Source organism: Jaculus jaculus, chromosome 18 (assembly GCF_020740685.1).
Source record: "Jaculus jaculus isolate mJacJac1 chromosome 18, mJacJac1.mat.Y.cur, whole genome shotgun sequence".
Classification (NCBI taxonomy): Eukaryota; Metazoa; Chordata; class Mammalia; order Rodentia; family Dipodidae; genus Jaculus; species Jaculus jaculus.
The window spans coordinates 14,749,950-14,760,768 of NC_059119.1; the positions used below are offsets into that span (position 1 = coordinate 14,749,950).

General features: G+C 45.6%; 1 protein-coding gene across 13 annotated transcripts in view; it reads right to left on the reverse strand.

Moving 5' to 3' along the window:
• The window catches only part of Usp54 (ubiquitin specific peptidase 54), a 112,196-nt gene extending 107,854 nt beyond the window's left edge, over nt 1–4,342 (reverse strand). For 10 of the 13 annotated variants that reach the window (XM_045137199.1, XM_045137198.1, XM_045137193.1 and 7 more), the window contains exon 1: nt 4,216–4,342. The gene's annotated coding sequence lies outside the window, so the exon portion shown is untranslated. Of the gene's footprint in view, nt 1–3,794; nt 3,834–4,215 lie in introns of those variants that run through there. The other 3 variants (XM_004657919.2, XM_045137194.1, XM_045137190.1) reach the window with 2 other exon arrangements.
• Nucleotides 4,343–10,819: the final 6,477 nt, after the last annotated feature.

A 10,819-nucleotide genomic window follows, 5' to 3' on the forward strand; every position in this document is an offset into this window, starting at 1 on the left:
TTTTTTGGAGGGGGGAGTCAAGGTAGGGTTTCATTCTACTAGCCCAGGCTGACCTGGAATTCACTATGTTGTCTCAGGGTGGCTTTGAACTCATGTCACTCGTCCTGCCTCTGCCTCCCAAGTGCTATGATTAAAGGGGTGCAATACCATGCCCTGCCATCCTAACTTTTTTAAATTCTTTATTTCCTTTTAGCTTTGTTAATTCCTATATAAACTCAAGACCAGAATCCTGTTTTATTCAAGTGTTTATTACATTGTAATTATGTTTCATCATTGGCGTACCTTGTAGGTTCTGAGCAATTCTAAAGGAGAGACCAAGTTTTATTTCTTTTATATCCTGAGGGCTTAGTAGTCAGACACAAAATTGGTATCAATAAATGTTTATATAAATTCATTCACCGTTTTCTCCCTGAAATACCTTTAAACAGTACCCTACACATAACAGGAACTCAGTATAGCTTGCTGTTGAATTTTATAGGAAAAAAAAAAAGATGTTTGAGGGCTGGAGAGATGGCTTAGCAGCTAAAGTGTTTGCCTGAAAAGCCTAATGACCAGATTTCAATTCCGTAGCAAAGCCAGATACACAGTGGCCCACACATCTGGAGTTCATTTGCAGTGGCTGGAGGCCCTGGCATGCCCATTCTTTCTCTCTCTCTCTCCTTCTCTCTGTTCTCTGCTTGCAAATAAATACATAAATAAAAAATTAACAGAGTGTGATGGCAAATGCCTTTAAGAATTCACTACGCAATCTCAGGATGGCCTCAAACTCACAGCCATCTTCCTACTTCTGCCTTCCAAGTACTGGATAAAAGGTGTGCACCACGATGCCCAGCTCCAGAAAAGTTTTGTGTCCAACCACCACACAAAGAGCTAGGGAGAAGGCTCATTGGGTAAAAACGCTTGTTGTGCAAGCATGAGGGCCAGAGTAACTGAGCTGGCTTGAGTTCAATCCCCAGCACTCATGTAAAAAGCTGGCTATGGTCACATGTGCCTGTTATCTCCATCTTGTCAGGGCCAGAGATTGAAGAATCACTCAGGCTGGCAGCCAGTCTGAACAGAAAAGCAACTCCAGGCTCAGTGACAGACTCTATCTCAAGGAAATAATGCCAAAGAATGATAAGAGGACACACATTCTCTCCTCTGCCCCCCCACACACACACCCCCTACATAATACATATACATGCCAACAATCCTATTGAAAGAGTCCCAGAGCTCTCTACTCATTCCCCTATCACTTTCCCCTGCCATCCTGGCCATATTAACCCTGGGACTCTAGGACTGCTGGATAGTATGGTAATTGAGCAAACCTCTGGGCTACGAGTAGGGCAGGCCATGTTTCCCCCAATCCACATCTTTGCACAATCCAAGGCCCCTCCCTCACAGAGCATTTTCTCACCTCTTCCCATGAAACCCTCTCCCAGACCCTCACTAGTCCTCTTCTTGACTCTCATGCCACAGGTGTGTATCCCCCCCTTTTCTCCCTCTCTATTTCCCCCTCCCCCTTCTCTTCCCTCTTTCCCCACCCTTCTCCCTCTCCCACCTTTACAATAAAGTCTTAGATTCAAGAAACTGTCCATCTTGGTAATCCACTGTTAATCTTAAAGTGTTTCTACTTTAAAGGTTAGCTACTAACATGACAAATGTTTTACTATAATATGTGAAATAAATGACTACACATAAACTAGCTCAAGGATTTAAAAGCCATTAATCTAATTAATAAATTTATAAATCCCAACATGGTGAAATCCAGTTATATCACCAAGAGCAGTTATCCCTTGCAAATTTATGCCTATAAATGACAAATGAAGCCGAGCATGGTGCCGCATGCCTTTAATCCCAGCACTCAAAAGGCAGAGGTAGGAAGAGTGCCATGAGTTCAAGGCCACCCTAAGACTACATAGTGAATTCCAGTCAGCCTGGACTAAAGTGAGACCATACCTCAGAAAACTAAAAAACAAACAAACAAAAAAGACAAATGATTTAAAAATCTGAATCTGGGGCTGGAGAGATGGCTTCACCATTAAGGCACTTGCCTGCAAAGCCAAAAGACTTAGGTTTGAGTCCTGAGGACCCACATAAGCCAGATAAACAAGGTGGCACATGTGTCTGGAGTTCCTTTGCAGCAGCTGGAGGCCCTGCTGCACCCATTCTCTCGCTTTCTGTCTCTTAAATAAATTTAAAAAATTTAAATATATTTTTAAATATTTTATTCATTTTCATTTATTTGAGAGCAACAGACAGAGAAAAAGGGGGGGGGGGAGAATGGGCATGCCAGGGCCCTCTAGCCACTGCAAAGGAACTCCAGACACATGGGCCCCCTTATGCATCTGGCTAACGTGGGTCCTGGGAAATCGAGCCTTGAACTGGGGTCCTTAGGCTTGACAGACAAGTGTTTAACCGCTAAGCCATCTCTCCAGCCCTTAAATATATATTTTTTAATTGAATCTGTATATTAAAATAGGCAAATTCATTTTGTGCCTGATGTGAAGCCACTGTTTTCACTAGAAATGAATTGACCAATCAAATGGTCCAAACCTGGCTAAAAAAAAAAACCCTTGAGAGTCAGCAATTTTACCCTCTGGGAGACTGGAGACTGCTTTTCTTTCCAGGTATTCAAAACAACTAAAACTCTCCTTAAGATTTACTGTTAAAAGCCAGGCGTGGTGGCGCATGCCTTTAATCCCAGCACTCAGGAGGCAGAGGTAGGAGGATCACGGTGAGTTCGAGGCTACCCCGAGCCTACATAGTGAATTCCAGATCAGCCTCAGCTACAGTGAGACCGTACTTCGAAAAACAAACCATATATATATATATATATATATATATATACACACACACACACACATACATACACACACACACATACATACATATATTAGTGTTGGGGGCTGGAGAGTGGCTTCGCAGTTAAGGCACTGCCCGTAAATTTGAAGGACCTGGGTTCGATTCCCCAGGACCCACATAAGCCAGATGCACAAGGTGGTGTATGTATCTAGAGTGTTTGCAGAGGATGGAGGCAATGGTCAGACCATTCTCTGTATCTGGCGCGCCCTCTCTCTCTCTCGCTCATATATAATAGATAAATAAAAATAAATAACATTTAGTGTTGGGCTTCCTGCTGTAACGTAAACACTTCCTTAGTTTTTAAGTTGTATTTGGAAAAGGTTTAAGTATCTGCTGTACATTATTTCGCTGCATCATCTACACTGATTTTACACTGCATACATAATTTCGGAAGCACATCCTGAAAGAACTCTACATTTGAATGAATCTGGGAAGAAACGTGGCGTTAGCACGCGTGCACACACACACCCTTCTTTCAATCCAATACACTCCGGAGGAAGCACACCTCGCTTTTTTTTTCCCCTCAAGAATGTCTGTCCCGCCCCCACCCCCACGCTTTATTTTAGAGTAGCAATCATTCATTATCCTACTCAGTCTATCCGCCCAGGAGGGAAAAAAGAAAAAAAAAAAAACTTCCCAAGTGATACTAGTTTGCTAAGACTCCCCCTTTTTTTTTTTTTTTTTTTTTTTTTCATATGTCTGAGCGTTTGTCGGGTGGATGCCTCTTTGGCCAGAGGAAAGGAAGGTGGTGACGGTCTGGGACGCCACCATTCCCGCCATGGCCATGTAGGACTCCGGTCCTCGGCGCTTCATTCCCCGCCGAGTTGGCCCCGAGGCGGAGCCTGGGGAGCTGCAAAGGTCTGGTCCTCCCCCCTGCTCCCATCTCTGAGATGCTCCCAAACAGTTAGAAGCAAACTGGGCCCAACCTCCCGGCTCCCCATTCAACATACCCTCCTCCTCCTCCTCGCTGTACCCCCATTTCTGCCTACTTCTCCGAGGTTAGCCCCGTCGCGGCGTCCGAGTCCCCTTTAACCTTCCCCCAGCTCCAAACACGCCCCTTTCCCCCTTCCCCTCCCCTCCGGCCCCGGTGATCCCCGGTGACCCCCGGCTCCCGCCCGCTGGACCTCCCCGGCAGCACCAGCCCGCTCTGCCCGCCGCGCCCCGCCGCAGAAAGCCAGCCGCGATTATGTCCCCCCTGTTGTCCACGGGACCCCGGGTCCGTCCCAAACACGTCACGCTCGGGTCCGTGTCCCCGAGACCCGGACCTCCCACACCCCCTCCCCAAGCGCTCACAACCCCCCCCCCCTCAACCACCACCACCCCAGAACCCCGTTCCCGCCGGCCCCGCCCCCCTGAGGGTGTCGCACTCACCGCTCCCGCCGTCGCATCCTGAACCGCCGCGGCTGCTATAGCTACAGGGAGCCAAGGCAACCAAGTCTCGCGACACTTGCCCCGGCGACGGCGAGAACAGCCGGGATGTGGACGGGTTAAGGCTCCAGAGCGCGGCGCCTATCTCGCGAGAGTGCTGTGGAACATGGCAGCCGCGAGGCGTTCTTTTGTTTTTTGTTTTTTTTTTAATTGTTAGCTTCGGAAAGGTTTGAACGTGGAGTGCCAGTGGCGACGTGGAGCTTGAGCCGACGCAGAATAAGAGAACCGTGGCTGGCCGGGGTGGTCTGCTCGGGGGCCAAGGGGACGTTGTGATGGCCCGGAGAGTCCTGTGTGCTTTGGGAATGTAGCCGGTTCCAAACTTCCTCAAACTTGGGAGCTGCGTCCCCTACCAGCTGGCTCACGTTTTTCCTGACATTTCCCCCTGCTCCTGGCCGAGTATTTCGTTCGAAATGGAGCGAGCAAGCTAGAAATTAACCTATCCCATCTCCTTATTACCTTCCTGCAAGAAGTTTCCATCTGTTCTTCCTCTAGCCTGGTTTGCAAAAAGTATTTGGTGTCCCTCCCTCCCTCCCCGTGTCTCCTCCCTCCCTCCCTCTCTCTCTCTCTCTCTCTCTCTCTATCTCTATCTCTATCTATCTCTCTCTATCTCCCCCTCCCTCCCTCCCTCTCTCTCTCTCTCTCTCTCTCTCTCAATCTCTCCCTCCCCCCCCCTCACACACACACACAACTTTATCCCAGGTGCCCCGCCCCATCAATCTGCGAGACCAAAATAGGAAGTAAATTAATTCCCCTTTCCCTTCCTTCTCCTCCCCTCTTCCCCCAATAAAAACCAACACGTAAGCTCAGGTGTTGCTCTTGGATGCGGAAGGGAATGAATTAGATTCACCGGTGGGTGGTTTGTACTTGTTGCTGGCCCCACTGTGAGCACAGCCTTACTTAGTGGCTGGTGGAAAACACGCACTTTGTAGGACTTGATTTGCTCTCAAACAACTGCAAATGCGCAGTAAGCAGCGTCGGAAACAGGAGGCATTCAAAGAACATTGGTGAACCAGGAGGAATGAGACGGAAGGGAATAGAGATTAAAAATAATTCATCTTCCCCTCTTGAAGCCCCTGAGTAGTACTCCTGCAGAGTTTCAGTCTAAACTGCTTCTGATCCAGTATAAATAAGGGATTACAAGCAATGTGACCTTTTTTATTTTATTTTGTTTTCTGATAAGCACTTTGCTAAGGTCTGGCCCACAGAGACATGACTGCTGTTTTGCCTGCCCTGTCAGGACTACAACTTCAGTCTGATCCAGTCTCATCCAAGATGGCTGAAAGCAAGCAGCTCAGCAGCAGATTCCAGCTTCTTCTTTCTTTAGAGAGAGAAAGGACGTACCGGGGGGCCTCTAGTCACTTCAAAGGAGTTCCAGATGCATGTGCCCCTTTGTGCATCTGAGGTACTGGAGAATTGAACCGGGTCCTTAGGCTTTGCAGGCAAATGTCTGAGCCATCTCTCCAGCCCCACCTTTAATTTTTTTTTTTTTTCATTATTAGAAACAGAGAGAATGTGTGTGCCGGAGACTCCTAGCCACTGCAAACGAACTCCAGATGCATGTGCCACCATGTGCATGTGGTTTACACGGGCTCTGGGGAGTCGAACCTGGGTTCTTAGGCTTTGCAGGCTTTAACTGCTAAACTCTCTCTCCAGCCTTCCCCCTTTTGTTTATTTATTATTTATTTGTCTTTCCCCAGCTATTTTTTTTTAATAAGAGAAAATTGGTGCACCAGGGCCTCCAGCCACTGCATTCGAACTTCAGACGTGGGGGCCACCTTGTGTGATCTTGCCCACTTGCCTCACCTTGTGTGTCTGGCTTCCTTGGGATTTAGAGAGTAAAACATGGGTCCTTAGGCTTCGCAGGCTAGCACCTTAGCCGTTAAGTCATCACTCCAGCCCCTCACCGCTTTAATTTAATTTATTTGCAAAGAGAGAAAATGAGTGAGTATGCCAGGGCAGAGAGTGGATATGGGTACTGTTAGAATTCGGGATTGACTAGAGCAACATGAGACATGCAAGAGAGAGAGAACGCCAGCACAGACTGTTCTGTACTGGAGGGACAGCAGCTTTCCTGGGTGACGTGGCCACTGCAGCTTGTGAATGTGGTAAGGGATGGGGGGGTGTCTTTGGGAGAGGAGAATGGAGGGAAGGTAAGACTTTTTCTTTTGTTACTAATTGTTTGTTCACGTGGCCTGATGGCTCTTGAGACCGGATCTTTGAGCTTGTTTTTTTTTTTTTTTTTTTTTTTGTTTTTGTTTTTGTTTTTTCGAGGTAGGATCTCACTCTGTCCCAGGCCTACCTGGAATTCACTATGTAGTCTCAGGGTGGCCTGGGACTCATGGGGATCCTCCTACCTCTGCCTCCCGAGTGCTGGAATTAAAGGCACATACCACCATGCCCTGTTGATGAGCTTGCTTTTCAACAGAAGTCCCTTACTATGCTATGGTCCCAGAAAGTTTTATGGCCCACCCAGGTTAGTGGTTCATTAACCCTTCTTTTCAGGCCTCAAAGACAAAAAAAAAAAAAAAAGGGGAGGGTGGGTATCTGGGCATAGTTGTCCCTCTATCTGCAGAGAATAAGTTCCAAGACCCCTTGCCCACTAGATGCCTGAAGCTTCAAATACTACCAAGCCTTGCATAGACTAGTTTTTCAGGGTTTTGTTTGCTTGTTTGTTTTGTTTTTGGTTTGTTTTGGTTTTGACTTTTCTTCTTCTTTTTTTTTTAATTGTTTGTTTTTCTGAGGTAGGGTCTCACTCTAGCCCAGGCTGACCTGGAATTCACTATGGAGTCTCAGGGTGGCATCGAACTCACGGAAATCCTCCTACCTCTGCCTCCCGAGTGCTGGGATTAAAGGCATGCACCGTCATGCCTGGCCAGATTTTCTTTCTTTTATTTTTATTGTATTTATTTGAGAGAGGTAAAGAAAGGAGAAGAGAATGGATGCACCAGGGCCTCTTACATGGGCACTGGGGGATTGAACCTGAGACTTTAGGCTTTGCAGGCAGACATCTTAGCCACTAAGACATTTCTCCAATCCCCCCCCCTTTTTTTTTTCTTTTTGAGACAAGCCCAACAGACTGGCCCTTTTTTCTTTTTTATGCAAGAGAGAGAAAGAATCAGTGCACCAAGGCCTCCAGACACTGAAATCAAACTCCAGATCCAGATGTGTGTGCCCCCCCTTGTATGCATGTGCAATCTTGCACACTTGCATCACTTTGTGCATCTGGCTTATGTGGGACCTGGAGAGTTGAACACGTGTCCTTTAACCACTAAGCCATCTCTCCAGCCCAAAATTTTCATTTGTACAGCTGGCAGTATAGTTCAGCAGTAGAGCACTTGATGAGCATTCTTAAGGCCCTGGTTTGATCTTTAACTCTAGAAAAATAAATGTTTAATTTATAAATTACAGATAGTAAGAAGTTAACAATAATAAAAGAACAATTATAACAATACACTGTAATAAAATTCTCAGAATAAGGGTTACTTGAACAGGAGTACTACCACACATCAACAGTTAATGTGATAGTAAGCTAAAAAGCTAATAGGAAGGTAAAATTCAAGTTGGGCATGGTGGTACACTCCTTAAATCCCAGAGCTTGGGAGGTAAAGGTAGGAGGATTGCCGTGATTATAAGGCCACCCTGAGACTACATAGTGAATTCCATGTCAACCTGGGCTAGAAGGAGACCCTAAAGAAACAAAAGGAGGGCTGGAGAGATGGCTTAGCAGTTAAGCGCTTGCCTGTGAAGCCTAAGGACCCTGGTTCGAAGCTCGATTCCCCAGGACCCATGTTAGCCAGATGCACAAGGGGGCGCATGTGTCTGGAGTTCGTTTGCAGTGGCTGGAAGCCCTGGCACACCCATTCTCTCTCTCTCTCTCTCTCTCTCTCTCTCTTGCTCTCAAATAAACAAAAAAAAAAAAATTTTATAAGAAAAACAAAAGGAAAAGAGTGTTTATATCATGGAAATTCTGGATAAAGGGATTCACATCCAGGAAAGACAGAGTAGATCAGCTTCAGCTTCTATCACACTAATAGAGAACAGTGTGCAATGCAAACCTTATGAGTCATTTATTTCTGGAATTTTCCACTTAATATTTTTAGATTGCAATTATATACTACTATGTCTCTATCAGTATAATTAACATGGACAACCAGTGAATTTCTTTTTTAAGATTTTTATTTACTTAGGGCATGCACATGTGTGGTCCATGCCCTCTTGCTGCTGCAATCAAACACCAGATGCTTGCAACATTTTTTTTTTTCTTATGGCTTCGGTTGGAGGTTTGGGAATTGAACTCCAGCTAGAAGGCTTTGCAAGCAAGTACCTTCAACAGCTGAGCCAGCTTCCCAGCCCTAAGTGTTTCTTTTTTGTTCTTTTATTTTTTTTGTTTTTTTGAGGTAGGATCTCGTTCTAACCCAAGCTGACCTGGAATTCACTGTGTAGTCTCAGGCGTTCACTAACACACTGAGAAAGAGCACATTAACACACTGAGCATTTCTGCCAAGTACAGTTGTGCATGCCTTTAATCCCAGCACTTGGGAGGTAGAGGTAGGAGGATTGCCATGAGTCTAAGGCCACCCTGAGACTACGCAGTGAACTGCAGGTCAGCCTGGGTTAGAGCTAGAATCCACCTCAAAAAATAAATAAATAAATAAATAAATAAAGATGATGTTGGAGAGATGACTTAGTGGTTAAACACTTGCCTGTGAAGCCTAAGGACCCCGGTTGGAGGCTCAATTCCCAGGACCCACGTAAGCCAGAGGCATCTGGAGTTTGTTTGCAGTGGCTAGAGGCCCTGGCGCATCCATTTTTTCTCTCTCTCTCTATCTTTCTCTCTCTCTGTCTCTTTCTCTCTGTCTGTAGCTCTCAAACAAATAAAAATTGAAAAAAAAAAAGAGTTTTCATTTCTAACAAAGCTCATGTGGTGCTGAGGATTGAACCCAGGACCTTGTACATGCTGGCAAGCACTCTACCAACTGAGCTATATCTCCAACACCCTGATTCGTCCATAATTCATTCTGTAGGTTATGAAGATGAGCACTGTAAATGACATGTAACCAAGGTCTGCTAAGATTCAATCACTCTAATGTAAACTATCAACAGATCTTGGAGCTGACTAAATTCGGTCAGGTGTCTTTAAGACGTTATTTTCCCAGGTCTGAAGATATAGCTCAGTGGTATAACATTCACCTAATGGTCAAGAGGCCCCAAATTACATCCTCAGTACCAAGGGAGGAAAAGTATAGTTTCCCAAACCCTATTGTCATCTTATTATTCTTTCTAGTCAGCATCACTCTTAAAATATATATATTTATTTATCTGCAGTGAGTGTGTATGCACACACATGCTCATAGGTGCACCACGGCCTATTACCACTGCAAACACCATAAATTTATGCAAGTATATTTTTGTTTTGTTTAGTTTTTTGAGGTAAGGTCTTGCTTTAGCCCAGGCTGACCTGGAATTCACTATGTAGTCTCAGGGTGGCCTTGAACTCTTGGCAGTCCTCCTACCTCTGCCTCTCGAGTACTGGGATTAAATGCATGCACCACCACACCCGGCACCTGTGCAACTTTTTATGTCCAGTTTACATGAGCAGCTTGGGAAAGGAACCCTGGCCAGCAGGTTTTGCAATAAGTGCCTTTAGCTTCTAAGCCATCTTCCCAGCTCCTGCATCTTAACTTTGTGAAACACAAAAGTAAGCCTAAGATTTTTTTTTTTTCTCTCTCTCTCTCTCTCTCTCTCTCGAGGTCTTACCCTCGCACAGGCTGACCTGGAATTCACTATGTAGTCTCAGGGTGGCCTCTAACTCAAAATGATCCTCCTACCTCTGCCTCCCAAGTGCTGGGATTAAAGGCGTGCGCCACCATACCTGGTTTGAAGCCTAAGATTCTAGAGAAACCCCTAGTGTTACTCTTTTCTGTTGAGTTTGGATGGTTTGCATTCAGCCCCTGTGCTCACTGGGTACCACTGCAGTGCCCCTGGAGCCCTCAGGTGTTTTCTTGCTGTGCTCATTCAGAACCAGGGGTACTTTAAAGCTGGTTTCTCCCACTTTCTGCATCCCACATGGTGCCCTATTCTATTTCATCCTTTGAGGAATCTGCTACCTTTGTCATATATGCTCCTAAATCCAATCTGGTATCTGGAAACTTTATAGGGTGATCTGGCTCTCTTACAATGTGACCTTCCTTAACAACCCGTTTCCTTTCCTGTTTGCGCCTGCTTGGCGAGGGAGAGCTAACACCAGTGTTACCAGCACATATTTCTTAACCACTATACACAATAGCATCTTAGCTTTGTTCACGTATGAGCCAGCACGTGTGCTTGCACATGATAATTTATCTCATGTACTGTTGAATAAAGTATGTCTTTGTATCTACCTAATGAATGTGGTTTTGTGCTTGTGGATGTAGGTATATAAACATCGAGAGCTTAGGTCTGGACTTTAAAGTTTGAAAAATAAGTGCTTAGTAGTTGGCACTAATTAGTCTCTGTGCATTGTTAGCCTCATCTTTCATCTGCTGTCGGATATCAGAGGAAGAATGAG